Raw genomic sequence first — 16,206 nt, forward strand, 5'->3', positions numbered from 1 at the left:
TATTTTATCCTTTTATAAATTTGGAAACTTTTGAAAAGAGAGAATTGTACCATTGATTTTAATTTATACAGGTCGTAAAAAATCAGTATTTTGGTAAACCATATAGCAGTAAAAATCAGTAATTTGGCCCAAAATCTTTTTTCGTTAAGAGTCAATGGAAAAGAAACAACATTTATTTATTTATTCAGTATTAGTCAGAAAACAGCACACTTTGGCCTTTACATCGAACTTTTAACAATGATAACAATGGTCACATTTACAAACACCCAAGCCCTAGATGGAGGGAATCTCACACAGGCGGGAATCGAACCCGCGGCCCTTGGAATGGCAGACGAGGACGTTACCCCGCCGCCACCAGGGTCGGCATCCCGCATTTATGATTGTTTTATTGCTCCTTCGCGTATGTATGGGGGAGCATCTTTGCTGGACAAAGGAATCTTTGATGGACAATTTATTTTTAATAATATTCAATGTTGCCTCCTTTAGATGAGCCTGGTAGTAAAATGTAACAATGAAGTTAGTCAGTGTCAGTCGTTCGCTCTCTCTTAAACGTGGCTGTAAAATAGATAGGTCTATGGCGCGATCGTGGGTCTGCCTAATACGCGCTTCCTCGTTATGGGTATTTAGACGATGCATAAGTATCATTATATCGTATTTCTTCAAGCTTCACGTGAACGAAACCCATCATGGCGTAATTTCTGCGTTGACCACGAATCATTGGAGTTGGTTCTCAATATCTGTGATCGCAAACGGTGCTCTGGGTGCAAATTGCGTTATGAATAGCGATAGAAAGAGCCAGCCAGAAATTTTGATCCTTGATCTCCATTATGATCGTGCTCAAGATCTGATAAAAACTGCAGTAATCATTTTGAAGGTCGGTTTGGATAGGCGAGGGTAGATATCACCTCCTGCTAAGACCTATGGTGGCATGTGAAATTCATACATGCCGGGTAAGCGGGCCCTTTCCTTTCACGTTGCCACCTGTATTTTCCCAGGAAGATCTGGCATCCGAAAAATTACACAGCCTGGATAAAGATGCGGGTGTGTAGATTCCTAAGAAATCAAACTCAGGAGTAACGCTGACGAGAAGTGGGGGTTAAGGTCAAACAATTTTGGGGTTTTACTCCTCTTAGTTTCTCTGGTATTGGTTATTTGATACAGCGGATGGTAAAAAATTATTTCGAACCTTGATTGTGTCATCTATTGTGATAGGAGTTACTGTAATTTTCTGATAATAGCATACCTTTCATGAATTAAAATGCCTAAAGGTGTGGAATTGATATTAATTTCAGCGAAAAGTAAGCTAATGCTTGTGGATTACTTCTGTTCTTGCTCTGAAAATATTTTGGAAATAACTTTTTCAATTTCTATTTTTACAATTGTACTCTGAAATGGAAAGCATTTATTATGTCAAAAAGATACTTTAAAAAACTAATTTCCTTTGATAAGACACTTCTAGTGATTCGTAGTGCTTGTGTTAATGGCAAGGAAAAGTGATTGACACTCTAACCCAACACGTGCAACGGATTTGAAAAAATGTTTCCCTCGAAGTTTTGCAGTAGTTATGTCAAAACTGAAACAAAATTTTGGGTAGAAAGTCCTATGTAAAATTTTTGATTTGCCTCCCTAAACCAATGAATTTTTTTATCCCGATTATTCTGAAGAGCCTACGTATAATAGTCCGTCCCTGCCTCGCGTTCATGGACAAAGTCATAGCTGTTGGTGACCCACGCTTCTTTAAAGTTGTTGCGTAATGATTTTATTGTTGATGAAAAGGAAGAAGTAAGGAAAGAATCCAGGACCTAGTGACGTTAAAAATTGTTTTTAATCGGTGAATCGGACCACAGTATTAAAAAAAATAAGCCTCTCGTTTTTACATTTACACAGCCCACATCACGTTGTTTTAGTATTACTATCTTACGCATTCACGTATATCCGCGTATATTTATTGAAATTGTTTATCTGATCATTTTGAATGAATGATTATTTACTCGTTGAGAATGTTTATCTAGTTCTATAACCCTGAACACGGTCAACTGTTTCAGTGGATCGACGCATTTTACGCCATACACGTTACAGATGCGTTCATAAAACAGTTTCTCCAGAGGAGTCGGAAGATAAATGATCCATTGGTGACAGCTGTGGTTATAAAAAATTGACATAAAAGTTTTGAATTTAAAATATTCGTAAAAAATCCAAATATATCTCTACAAAGTCTTCTATATTCCATTGCGCGGATCATGTAGTTGAACAGATTCAAAGCAATTTGGATTCAAGATAAATCTTCATCCTTTGCCTTTGCAGTGCAGTAGTAAAAGATTTATGCATTGGTTCGAGTTTTGAGGCATTTGGATTTGTGTGCATCCCGGATGTTCCGCGCCACCTTGCGAGCGAGCGGGAGGCAATCGGAATGGCCTCAACTCCCGACTTCCCGAATGTATAGATTATTGGTTCTCCTACAGAAATCCTAAATATCACCGTACACGTATAAGATGCTATATGTATTTGCTAATAATTCATTGAGGGAAATTATAGGAAAGATGGAATCCGTTCTGTGTCTAAGATCCGGTTTTTTGCGCATTAAGAGTTCACTTAGGAAATTAGTTACTTAAAATATTTCGTTCGGTAAAGTTCGAAAGGAACCCTAGAAACGGCCAATTGAGGGTAATTATAATTTCGTCTTATCACAAATTGCATTAACCGATCGCTGTTCACAGGGAAAAAATGTGATAAGTATAAAAATTAATCAAAATTCGGAATAATTAGGTGCAAAATAACTTTGCGCGTCTACGTTCCCTAAGGAGAAAAGCAACAGACTTAATCATAATGTGTTACATTTTAATTCATTGAACCATTAGAATTAATCTGTTGGATTTATTCTCAGGTTTTCGAAAGTGCAATGCAATGCTTCAAAAGAAAATAATGAAGATTTAGCCCGGACAGGATGGAATACATTTTTTTCTTTGCAAAGGAGATATAAATTACGGTGCACAAATAAGAATTGAGGGACATCAAACATTTGATTTAAAATTTTTCCTCTTCAACCAATTTTTTTCCCAGGGTGAGTAAGCAATTGACAATGAAGCTACTACCGTTTTTTTTTGTGGCTTTCGAAAAAAAGAAGGGGAATATTATGAAAAAAATCTCCTCTTTTTCGTCCTATTGCAAAGAGCATGCTAGTTCTCTTTATCCTATTTTATTCTCTGCTGACGAACTTTATCTATCACATCATGAAGTAAAATTATATTTTGATATTAATTTTTGAAATTTTCCTCATTATTAAAAAAGAAACTGGGATCCGCGGAATCCTGCGTCTCGCAGCAAATTTCTTTGTATTCTTTATCGCCTTAAAATCCAAGAGGAAAATCATTCAAATATGAAGGTTTAAAAAATCACCCATTTTTTCACGGCACTATCTTGTAATGAGATTTAAAGATAGAAGATAAATACTTCCTTCAACGAGAAAAATCGGTAGCTCACTCGGATTCAGCTGTATTAGTATTCCGCTGGGGTAATATAGTATAATGACTCCGATAATGCCCCCCTTGCAAGAGGGGCCGCGTGTTGTCCTGCGGTGCTGAATTCGCGCTCGCCCAGGGGAATTTGCCTTCATGGCCAGAACCTAGAGTTTCGACCTTCCCGGGGTCACTACTCGAGGGATCTTTGGAATTAATTCAAATGCATGAATTCCGTGCCATGCCTCTTTGTACGACGTAAATTGTTTGGCTTCATAAAATACACAGGGTGATAAATATTTGGCTCTTTTAGGCCGCAAGATGCATTTACTCGAGGAAAAATATTCCATGAGGTCCTCCATCTGCAAACTTTGTGGTAAAGTCTAACGCTTGCTGTAGAGATCTATGAACGTTCGGTATATTCATATGATATGAAAAATTTTCGAGGCTGCCAAATAAATTGACCCAATTGCCGGAGAAATATGGAGTTAGTATGGGTTCACGAAAGAGGAAGTTGAAATGACAGGGAAAATGTTTGAAATAGTACTTACTTGTCTGTGATTACTATTTTAAAACTATCACACACATACGGGCGTCCGGATGTACAGACTAAGGGTGTTAGTCGGCCGTTGTCTCAATCAAAAGTACGTACTCGTAGTTTCCCTAAATGTCTATTGTCCTTTTTTTATTTTGCTATTGTGTTTATAAATGATTGCTGGAAGACATTTTATTTCATTGTAGTTAATTTTTATCTGATACTATTATCTAAGAAATTTTAATTACCTAGATTATTACATTTTTTGAGAAGCCATGAAATTGCCGTAATGTTAATTGGTATAATTGATGTTTCAGTCATTGGGCGTTGTAATGAAAGCCCTTGAAGCTCTTATGAATGAGGAAGTTGCATCATGCTTATCTTAGTCCCTTTCATTAGTTCGAGACAAAATAGTATTATTTATTTGCCTCCCTCGGGGGTACGGCTAATATCAACGATAACTATTTTATGCCATCTGTAATTTATCCATCCGTTCAAATTCTGCAATTTGGAAGTCAGTGAGATGAAACACATAAAAGTTAAATTTTACTTTTGAGTAATAAATATTTTGCATTAATTTCAGACATTCATTTAGTCATTCTGTGGGAGAGATAACTTTTAAGTGTCATGCTGGCTCATATTTATTTTTGTGATATAGTCCGCGACATACCTTCGTCTTTCCAATGCCAAATATTTATAACTCTCTTGAGCAAATCAATCAAACATGCCGTATAAGTCGACACGGCGACAGGAGCAAAAATTATCTCAACCCACACATCGTCATTTGATGACATCACTTCAGAATTTGGGTGAAGCGTTCGCGCGGTGGATGGGTTTAACCCTGATCCCTATCGTTGAGAGGCGGATCGATTGCATATTACTTACCAAATGGATTCACGGGGTAACGCCGAGAATTAATTCGGGGTTCTTGGTGGAGGAACGGAAATTGAAAAAGAAAATCCGGTCCTCAAACAACGAAACTAATGGTTTTGACGCGGTGGCTTCAGCTCCGAAGAATAACACGCCCTAATGACCCGCATAATTGAGTCTGAGGGAGGAGAGGACATAAATAAAGGGGCTTCGTGACGGTTTATTGCAAATCTGTCAGGGCGCGCATCCCCTCCTCGGTCCTTGTACAGCCGCTGGCGTTAGCGAAGGATGCAGGGAGTAAAGCCCCTAGAGAGAGCGAGGGAGCTTCCAGTCGATCCATATATTGGATTCACCCTCTTTCTCTTTTTGCCCTCCTATCTCCACCACATCGCATGTAAGGCCGTATGTGAGTTCCCATACTCTCCATTGAAATTTCGGTCTGGAGTGTCCTACTCTATAGTAGAACGCTGATCATCGTTTGCTGAATCGACCCATTTCTGATAGCTTTCAATTTATCAAGGATTATCCAGTCTTAGATGACGGGTTAAACTGGATAATCATTTGCTCAAATCACTTCCAAAAGTGTTTACATGGGGTTACGCCTAGATATATGTAGGACGCTCACGAATATGGTTGACGTTTCTACAGCCAAGCTGTTATCCTTAGGCTGAGAGTGAGAACCGTCAGGTCCTTCTTTCCTCATAAGAAGGTGGCTTACCGCAACAAATTTTGGCATGCGTGTGAGTGTCCTTATTTTATGTACTTCTTTATATATTTGATGACTAATGCCATATCGCTCATTAGCTTGAGGTATTAATATAACAACTCTTGATGGTTTGATTGCTATGTTAAGTGGAATTATCGAAGTGGATTGAATAAATCTCTTTCAGAACGCGAAGCATAGTGTTTAATTCTAATGCATTAGGATAAAAGTTTACGTTTCCCCATAATAGTTTATTTATCACTCAACCATGTTTAGTTACAGAGTAACATCATTACCACCTGATCATATTACTCTGATGACGTGGCGAAATCTAGTCATATAATGAATGAATTTTTATTTGTAAACTCAAGCGTTATTTTACCTCATTAGGATCATGAAGTTTCGCAAAGAAGAGCCAGAAACATTTCTTTCATCTCATGTAAATTGTATAAAGCTATTTGATGCCATATTACGATATTTATACACATTGTACCCATGCACTTTTGACTCCATGTACGTGCATAAATACACAAGTATTGTTCACATTAACTGATGCACCACTTTTCTTTACAACCCTCAGTATTTTTAATGTCAAAGGCAGAAATCCAAACAGAATATTCTTATATGCCAAATTTACATCATCGTAGGTTAAATCGATATTGCAATTGATGTGCAATCGATATGCAATTTCGTAATTTAGTTGTAGCCGAAAGATATTTTTGTTTTTCAATGAAGTGACCGAACTTCACTCTTCTATGGTTCCGTTGGCAAACCTTCCTGCGGCTGTGGTTTGTCCGTTGGCAGAGGTATTCCCTGCGGTCAATGCATTGTGTGACATTTGCTGGAGCTCAAAGAGGTTTCCCAACCGTTTTGCTAGTTTTGCATCCGCAATTGCGACATTAAATTAGTTCTCCTACTGCAAGTTTTGCATTATTAACAGACGTACTAGGTGATTTAAATGTTATGAGGCGAAGGAAAAACTGTTGAGGAAAATTAAGGACGAGTATAAGGGATCGGTAAACTTTCACTGTAAATCCTTTCACTTGACTTCACTATAAATTCCACGCACTTTATTTAAAAATTAAAAAAGAAGCATTTTAACCCCTCCCTTACCCTCCCTCTCCGACCGACCCCCCTCCCCCGATCAGAAGGTATACCATGTACCAAGTTTGCTTCTATGAGGATCACCTGATGATGACGTCCGACGTCGAAACCTGGGTCGTGTTTTTAAATAAAGTGTGTGGAATTAGAGTCAATAATTTAATTTCATTTCAAAATGTTTTGCAGAAAAATATGAATGTAGCCTAGCGTGTTAACTCAAACGTGCAAACGGCCACCTGAACATGTTCCAGCTTTAAACGGCTGTCAAGCGACGCAATGCTAGAGTTAAATCAATAAAAGTTTTACTAAAAATACATAAAACATTCAGCAAACAAAAAACATTATTATTATGCGGTACTTCACCAATATAAGGTAGGTTTTGGATGAAAACAGATTGAACAACGACCTCGACACCAAAATATACCTTCCTTCAACGGTGCACACTTCATTCCGTTCCACATGCCCATCCATTGACTACACCATCTTCGTTTTCCTAATGTTCTCCCCTCCATCGTAGATTCAGTATCCCTTCACGAGTGAAAAAAAATTCTCTTAGTGCCCTTCCTGTCTCGCAATGAATGATATCTGGGCCTATGCTATCCACAGTTATGCCAGATTTTCAGTTTTAATTTGCTGGCACAATAACTTAAGCACACCGATTTTCTTTTCGTGCTTCATGATAATTCTTTCGTCTTCGTGCACATTGCACCACTTTTCTCCTTCTATTGTAAACTTTAAATACCTTCCCTCTGTTTTTTCTTTCAATTTTATTTCACCCTGTTATTTTTCAATCTCATTTTACCACTAATACGTTAAATTTCTTATACCAAGTTCTGTATTTCAGTGTAACATTTATTGAAAATGTTACTAAATAAATTCTGTGGATAAAAAATGAATTATTACTATTATTGGATAGTCTTCTTGATTTCATGGTTAACGACAAAAAGATCTGATAAATAATTCAAAACGCAAAAGAAAAACCTAAGGCAATCACATTCATGTTTATCTGTTTAGAAGTTAAAATAATATCATTCTAAGGTTTAAACGATAGTGGTGTAATAACGGAAATCGACTGACTGACAAAAGGGCAATACGAATAGGTACAGAAAGAATCGCTTTGCTTTCACTTGCGAATGGTTAGAGTAAAACGGAGGATAAAAATGAAATGGAAACTACTAAAGTATGTCTTTAATGCAATGAAGTATTTCTTTATCACATGATACCACCCAATATGTTATGTCTTTGGGGCGGCTTGGATCGTCAATGTTGATATTTGGCCTAAAACATCTGATAAATAGAACATGTCAGTTTATTTTTTTTTTAATTTTTCATTTATTACTTTATACCCTGAAAGCCACCAGTAGGGCGTGTGGCAGGGGGTAAATACGCACCAGAATAATATTACCCGGACATGACCCTACCGCGGTCGAACAATGTTATTATGATTCCTTATCGTTCGTGGAAAAAATGACTTCTTTAATGTATCTGTTCTACACTCAATCTCTCCAATTTTATTGACATGATCTCTCCTACCGAATTACGATGGGGGTAATAATACGTTTTCAACATCACTGCTAAAGAGATATTTCAATTTATGCAAGAGCTTCAATCTATAATTTAATCTTTGCTCCGTGTGTGATTCCCAGCCTAGCTGCTCTAATATTTTGGATGCACTACAAGGTTTATCATAAAAACATTTTAAAAATCTAGCTTCTCTACTCTACACACTATTCAATTCTGCAATTAATCCAACTTCTGGAGGATCCCAAATACTTACAGCATATTCTAAATTAGACCTAACCAGCAAAAGATAACATGTATCGTTGACATTTCATCACATTTACCCATTAATATTATAATAAATCCTACTTTTTTGTTAGCTTGTCCACATATTCCACTGAGGAGAGGTCGTGAGTGAGAATAACGCCCAATTATTTAATTGAGTCTAATATTCTATTTCGGTGTTCCCAATGCATTGTGTGTCCGGAAGGTTATGCTCTTTTTCCAAAAGATTATGAATACACACTTTTTTAAGTATGATTTTAATTGCCAAGTGTCGCACCAGCGTTGTATAGAATTCGGGTCATCTAATAAAGGTGCTTTATCCTCAGGATTACAGATATCTCTGAAAACCACGACATCGCCGGCAAGTAAACGTATCTTATTAGTGACAACGGAGAATGATACCAAATTCAATTAATGTATCGGTTTCTCAAATAATATAATTACTTAGATAGTATCATTTAGAATAATGCAAATTAATACGAGAATAAGATTTTACGGGAGGTTAGTTTACACATAAGCCCTTGTTGTTACTTAGTGTTAGGATATGGCGAATATATTGTAAGGCGGACTTATCCCCTGAAAATCAGTCGACAAAAGAGTATAAAAGTAGGAAAAGACGTAGAGTAATGGACAAAAATAATTATTGCTTGTGTTATTTCGGGAAAGTAGGATTTATTTAAAACTTGAAATAAAATAGCGTCTTAAGTCATGCATAAAATTAAAAAATGTGGGAAGAGTGCAATATAGAGTGATGTGACAATCAAAGTCTATTTTGGCTTGCAAAATGAATGACATTTATTAAGACTGCGGTGTGTTAACTTGGTTAACTTAACTTGGTTATTTCGGTAAAAGAATATACGCTTGCGTTTTATACTTACCTGTCTAAAATTACGGCACAGCCACGTTTGGAGCGACTTAAAAAACCTAATTTACAACCGATATATCGTTATTGAATTATCATGCTTTGAATCATGCAAATAATAATTTTACCGAATGTGCCCAGCAATTCCATATTAAAGTATATCGAAAAAGCCGTCCATTCTTATTAATTACCGAGCATCATCATCATCATCCTGGTGTGTATATTTTATCTCAGCCAATGACTGCCGTTTTTTTTCTCAACCTATATAAATTTCACTCATATAAATTTTATGTACATTTTAGGATTGCTAAGAAATCGTAAATGTTATTGCGTTCTTTCCATCAAGTCGTGGAACATCGGAAGCACACTTTCGGCTTTAGACTGTGTCGGTGAGCTGAATTGGTTGGTCGGGTGACGGCGATTCCGCCTACGCTTCTGTAAAAGACAGATGCAAGTACATGTAATATAGGTAATTCAGGAAGCCTCTTTGGGTGCAACAATTTCCTGTCCAAATCTTACAAATACCATTGAATCCCGAAATCGGATGCTGATAGGAGGTGGTTGCTTGGAATTAATAGAGATCTGTAACTGGAAGAATAAAACAAAGTTCTGTTCTCAATGTACCTAGGCCGTGAGGGTGAAATTCTAAAACTTCAAACGTTCCCGTGTGGAGCAGAAGTGTTCATTTTACTGGCTCTCGGTTGGCTATTATCCTACGGAAGCGCAAGAAGACCGACTCAGTGCTACTGCCCCTCAACCGGCGGAGAGGAGGGGTGGGCGGAGTTCAGGCATTGTTTCGCGTTGGGCGTGGTTGTATTCAGATATGGGCAAGGTCTGAAAATTACCGCGGTTATTTTGATTTACTACAAAAACCGCCGTTACTATGAACAGTAGTTTACCAGTCAAGGTTGGCTATTGATGAGTCTAAGGTATAGGAACTGCTACATTTTGAAGCCCCACCCAACACGACACTTAATATAAAAATATCGGATTTTTTTCAATGTGTCCTCGAGTCAAAGTGTCTACTCCTCTAGAAGGATAACCCCTAGACCGATTTTAATGTAATTTTCATTAATATTTACTATGTCTTTATTCTTTTCTATTTTTGTTAGATAATTGTAAAGATTAATCAGACAGTATTCCCCTAGATCTTTCCTTTGTAGAGTGAATAGAAAAATTATCCGTTTTTTTCACTTTCCCTAGCCCTGGTCCAAGTTTTATCTAAACTCTACCAAATTTTTTAAGGAACTTTATAAAAGTATATTACGTGCGAGGAAACAGAGTTTTCAAGTATTTTATATCTCAACAGAAAAAGTTGTTGTCTATAATGTGAAATAACTTTTACTCGTCCCTGAAAGTTCTCTGGAAAATAATTTGTTTGTAGCGTTTTCAAGTATTGCTCGTATTTTGTATTAAATAAAAACTTTTCTCTTGAAGTCTGATGAAGCTGTTATTTTAATTCGACATGTGCTTGTATTAGGTTTAAAATAGGCGTGCCATGGTCACCAAGACGGGAAAGGCGAGAACTTGCTTTGAGCTCCCTAAATATTTTTAATTTTGGCCTTCGACGTTACCAATCATTACCGTATTTTATAAACATTTAGAATGAGGGGTATGAAACCCCAATGGTTGGTGTAAATTTTTTTCATTTTTCAATGTTTTTGCGTTCCAATCCTTTAAGGGTCTTAATTCGTTCAATCCTTTCTATGAGTATAAATCAAAGTTTACGACAACCGGTTCAACTACAGAGATGTACTTAGTATGATGGTCCCTCAACAGGTAATAGTTTTATGTTTTTTAACGTGCCGGATTCATTCCTTGCACAGTTGACGGGTAGCCGACCCCAATGCCTCTATACACAGAGATGCATCCCTCTTCCTTTTTCTTCAGTACTTTCCATGTTTACTTATGTTAATTTACCCTTGTTGTAATCCCCAATTTTTTTAATAGCACCTAACGTCAAATAAAACCAATTTTTTAATTTTGCATATTTTCTCCCTCCCTTAACTGTATTCGAAACGCCAATTATTTTCTCCTTAAACCCTCCTTAGCCAGAGTTTTCGTCTCTATCTGTAACATTACATTGGCTCTCATTATCTTCTTTTTCCACTATTCCTACGTATTTGAATTTCTCCGAACTTCTCTCTTCCCTTAAATTGTTTCTTCTTCCTTTGATTTCTCTTTCGTCCATTTTCGTTTTTCCATTCATTTTTGACAAATACTATGATTTGATCTACGGAATTGGCAAAATTAGGGAAAATCTATGTAAATAATAATTTTATGTATAGGTAACGAGTTCTGAATATCACTCAAAGTTAGAGGTAGTTCACATAAGTCACGGAGGTATTTCGAAATGTGTGTGGAGGAGAGTGGAAAAAATATAGTGGACAGAAAAAAAGGTAAGTGATACGTATACATGCAGCAGTGTCTACGAGTACTGTTGCCAGTAGACCAGTTCTGATGATTAAGAATTCATTTTAGCGAGAGCTGTTAATTAATGCCGATGAATGATCTAGCATGCAAGATTTTGTCATGTAATTTATTTGTACAGATAAAGCCTAGACCACTCTCCAATAAGCAGCTGGGTATTATTCGGTCCAATATTACGAGGGTCATCCGGAAAGTAGTACCCGTTCGTGAAATAAAGACACAAAAGTAAATATTAACAAACATAAAAAATTTTATTTGAAAGAGGATACTTTAAACTACTTCTCAACATAATCTCCAAGCAAATTAAGGCATTTGTCATAACGTGTGACAAGTTTCTGTATTCCTGCTGCATAGTCCTTCGCCGCCAGCTCATTGAGATACGCGAGGGACCCATCTTGCACAAATTTTTGCATAATGCAGATGGTGTTTAACAATTTCATGAACAATTGTTCGAGAAACATTGGGAAAATGCTCACAGATGTCATCAATTGTGACGCGCCGATCGTTCCTCACGAATTCGTCAACTGAGCTCACCAGTTGGTCTGTAATGACAGACGGTCTCCCCGAACGCTCATCGTCGTGTGTGTTCCCCCTCCCCATGTTGAAGTTGCGACACCACCGCCGAACAGACGACTCGTCCATTACATTGTCTCCATACACCTCCTTTAATTGGCGATGAATATCACATGGGCGAACGTTTCTTGCATTGAGGAATTTAATCACTGCCCTCACTTCACAACTGGCGGCGTTCTCAATTTTTTTAAACATTGTAAACAATCACAGAAACAACACAGGCAATGCTAGCGTCACGCAACTTGGCTCAGAGAAGGCAGACAAGCCACTGAAGCTATCTGACCTCGTCCAGCGGTTACTCGCGTCGTCAGCACTTCATGCGGCACGAACGGGTACTACTTTCCGGATGACCCTCGTATTTCCCTTTATGACAAAAGATGGGCAATTAGAACATGGGTGCCGTCCTTTTTTTTACTTTTTTAACGTTTCTGATAGGTAATCGGACATCTCATGGGGTTGTCATTTCATATTCTTTAGTCTTCTATTAATATTTATGTAGGTTTGAAACTATAATTTAAATAGGAATATACCGTCATTATAAATCAGAACCTCAATACAATCCTGTAAATAACTCCAAATGAAAACGACAACACTGCTACACTCACTTCTTTATCATTTTGACCACGTTTACGATGGGATTTGAAGTTCCACCTACTCGCTGACATCGGAATACTCTTCCGTACACCCGCGGATACGCTCCGAGAGCTGAATTTTGTGCATCTGCAGGCTCAAAGGCTTATCTACAGCTGTCATTTGACGGATAATGGTGACTGGTACACGGTCGGGAAAATGGGGGATAAAGAGTTCGCTACTCCTTTACTGCACCTACACGTTCAGCCTCACTTTGCGGGAATTGTTAAGCAAACGTCGCGACGTCCCCAACTTTGTTTCCACACCGGGGGATAACGAAAGGAGAGTGAAGTTTTTTATCCGCCGCCGTCTCCGCAAAGCTAACCGCGAGGCTTTTACACATGTTATCTAATGTATGGGATCCATCATAAATTAAGGCCGATTTTACCTCTATTTCAGTTTGGCTACGCATTTTTCAGTAGAAATTAAAAAGAAGGCCATTTCATTTGATTTCTTACCGGCGTTACTTAAGTCTCATGGAGTCCACTGAGCGACTGAACTTATGCCCAAAGAAGTGTCCTCTGCACGACATTCTTCCTAATTCCGTGGTCCCTAGGGGTTACTTAAAAAAGTGACAAAAAGTAAAGAGATGTAACCAAAAAGAAAAATACGGCAGGCTTAGCTGTTGTCGAAAGAAGCGTGGCTCCAAGAAACCTAGTGGTTTTTATTATCTGCTCGCGGCTTTGCTCGGCTTTGTCAGGCCAATTTATCCGAACAACTAACTGTGTTTAATTTGTATTATAGAACTTTTTATGCACGTGGACAGTTTTATCACCCCCGTGTCGTCTGTGGGCAGGCAAATCTGCAGATGCTTTGGACAAATCCGGATTGATTTTTCCAGGAATAAATGAACACTGAATTTTAAAAAGGTGATCCACGTTAAAAATTAACTTTTAAGGAAATAATTCGAGACTATCATATTTTCCAGCAGCAATAAACAATGTACGAAAAGTCTGCTCAGCCGTCGGCAAAAATCATAACATACGTTTGTAAATGATGTAATAATAATAGCTAGAGAAAGAATGCTACAGTTTAATTGTCGCTCCTCAACGATTGAATTGAAATAATAAATCTGAGGGAAACGTGTCCTGCCTTTAGTGCATCATATAGGAATTATAAAAAAATTGATTTTTTTGAAAAATTTCAAGAAAAATACATCCAAATTGACTGTAGCCTAAGTTACTTTCTGTATTTTTACTCAATTATGCAAAAAATAAGAAGCCTTAATTCCATACCATTTTGGCGTGATGTGTCCCCAAAGAAATAAACGAACCCCATTAATTTTCAAACGAAGAGGTTGTTTACTATTCGCTGTGAATTTTTTACGAGTCAACCCGAGAGATAATATTGAATTTTAAGAGCTTTATATCGATTTTTTGGTCTACTAGGTGACCATCAACGAGAATGAGAATTTGACAACGAGGAAGACGACAGTAACGAAGTACTGCCCATGGTCAAGTGAATATGTTCAGTTGGGGAAGGTAGCGGGAAATCGATTTCGTAGGGTGGAGGGAGGCCAAACTACGAGTGGGGAGGGGAGGGAAAGCATGGATATATGTTACCTATTATGTTGTGTTGCCTGTGTACATTAAAACACGGGCAACATGCCAAATAAGGGATGGCTGTTGATGATTCCAAGTTCGTTGTTCATAATGTTGTCTCTATGCCAGTGTATATGTAAACTCTCCGTAGCCTCGAGTTTGAAAATTTGGTTGTGCCTAATATGGGAAAATTTTTTCAAAAAGGTCGTTTTTCAAGATTGCTAAACATTCCATGAAACGTGCATTGGCGTTGCGTGTTGTCTTTAAAATGCATAATGTGTGACAAGTGCAGTGCAAGGGAAGTTGCATTGGAACATCTGTAACATTTTTTTAGTATTTCTTTGCTGAATTTGATGCATCCTCATTATTTTACTGCACTTCCATATTTCCTCATTTCTGCAATAATTGGGGTCAACTTTACTCGTAAGAGGTAGTCTATGGTCACTTTCCACATCGGCAAAACAAAGGTACAAACAAACATATAAATATGATGACTGAGACATGCATAATAGTACGCCATAACATAAAATTCAAAGGTCCATAAAAAGGCAGGCATATCAATCAACTTCCTTTCCAGCATGTTATGTCAACTAATGCCCGTTCGGTACATATCATAAACTATAAACATGTACTCGTTTGTGAATGAAGGGGATATTCACAATTAATATTTAGCAACAAGCCATTAAAATTTGATACCTTACAATTTTACAAACAAGTAAAAAAAATACTTCAGGAAGGGTAATTATCTGTCAGAGCAAGTATGGTAGACAGAGTAATAGACAATGAAATACTAGACACTCATATATTAAACGTCGGCACTACAGTAAAATAATTTTATAACTAGTTAAAATAGATTTATGCGTTCCCCAAGGGAATAAACTATACATTAATTACTGAGTTAATATTAGTTTTCCGTAGCAAAAGAGACTTTATAATTTCAATTATATGATTTTTTTTACTGTTTACGAAACCAGGAAACCAAAAGAACTCGTGAATTTTCCATTTCCATCATTTTTATGTACTAATGGTAAGAGGAAACGGAGATTGGGTACCGATAGATAGATTTTCAGAGGCACTCTAGAGATCTCCATTAAACGCTGCTAACTCCAATTATACTATACACTTCATTGTATTGACATTGGGGTTGGGACTGAAAATAGGGTCTTTAGCAAATCTATTATCAGAGAAATTCTAGTTAATTCCCTTGTCTTCTAAGGTTTCACTTTATATAGGCTGTGCGTGGTGGAGTGATTAACTTGGCGTGGGAAATAGGCTCTGGTCATATTGGAGGATGAGGGAGAACTCCATGAAAAACGAAATTTTACATATCAGTATTTCCTTACGCGTGTGTTGCCGTCACCTGCTGTGGGCGGAAAAGACTTCTCTTTGTTCCATATGTGACTATCGATTTTTCACAGGAGTTATGAGCCGCAACGTTTAAAATGAGCATAATTCAGGTGGTTTGGTCTCTTTTAGAGAGTGGGTGAGAGTTCATTAACCAATTAGAGATGAGTAAAAGGGTTTAAATGAAGGGGTAGACCGAGTGATGGATCATCGTGACCAAAAAGAAACAGAGTATGGGGAAATTTATAAGTTTAAGGAACAGAACCACGTGCCTTAGACAAGGTATAAATGTGACAGGGGTGAAAGAAATATATGGCAGTGTGACAGAAAGTATAGGAGAATAAGTTTTCCTTCTTTAGCTAAAAACTATGCATATC

Source organism: Hetaerina americana, unplaced genomic scaffold (assembly GCF_022747635.1).
Source record: "Hetaerina americana unplaced genomic scaffold, ioHetAmer1.1.p SCAF_2, whole genome shotgun sequence".
Lineage (NCBI taxonomy): Eukaryota > Metazoa > Arthropoda > Insecta > Odonata > Calopterygidae > Hetaerina > Hetaerina americana.